The sequence below is a fragment of the Gavialis gangeticus genome, unplaced genomic scaffold (assembly GCF_001723915.1).
Source record: "Gavialis gangeticus isolate Ggan-Ray unplaced genomic scaffold, GavGan_comp1, whole genome shotgun sequence".
Lineage (NCBI taxonomy): Eukaryota > Metazoa > Chordata > Crocodylia > Gavialidae > Gavialis > Gavialis gangeticus.
In genome coordinates, this window is record NW_017728998.1 from 4,135,744 (window position 1) to 4,136,201 (window position 458).

The 458-nt window shown below is 62.9% G+C and overlaps 1 protein-coding gene across 4 annotated transcripts in view; it reads right to left on the bottom strand.

Annotated features, from left to right (window-relative positions):
- BANP (BTG3 associated nuclear protein) overlaps positions 1–126 on the bottom strand; it is a 263,702-nt gene extending 263,576 nt beyond the window's left edge. For all 4 annotated transcript variants that reach the window (XM_019505415.1, XM_019505413.1, XM_019505412.1 and 1 more), the window contains exon 1: positions 37–126. The gene's annotated coding sequence lies outside the window, so the exon portion shown is untranslated. The remainder of the gene's footprint in view (positions 1–36) is intronic.
- Positions 127–458: the final 332 nt, after the last annotated feature.

Below are 458 nucleotides of genomic sequence, written 5' to 3' on the forward strand. Positions count from 1 at the left end.
CCAGCCCGAGCCGGCGGCCGCGGGGGCCGCGGTTACCGTGTGCGGGGCCGAATTCTCGTGGTGTTTGTCGAGCGGCTGCGATAATGGCGTCCTTCCTCGCGAGAGAGCTCCGCCGCGCCAAAGCGCATGCGCCGGCGCCGCCGGCTCCCCCTCTCCGACTGGCCGCGCAGGCGCGTTACCGCCGCTTCCCGGCAGCCGCCCTTCATCGCCCCAGCGACTACAAGTCCCAGAGGGCTGCGCGCGCCGCCTCTTGGGTTGTACGGCTGGGACGTGTAGTCCTCGGGCGGGGCGCGGGGCATGCTGGGCGCTGTAGTCCGAGGGTCAGACCTGTAGTTCGTGCAGCCCCAGTGACCTGACCCAATGCCCAGCCCTAAATAAATAAATAATAAATAAATAAACCAGCCTAAGCAATAAATCTGCAAGTTCTGCATCATCCAGGTGTTTTTTTAATGACAAAT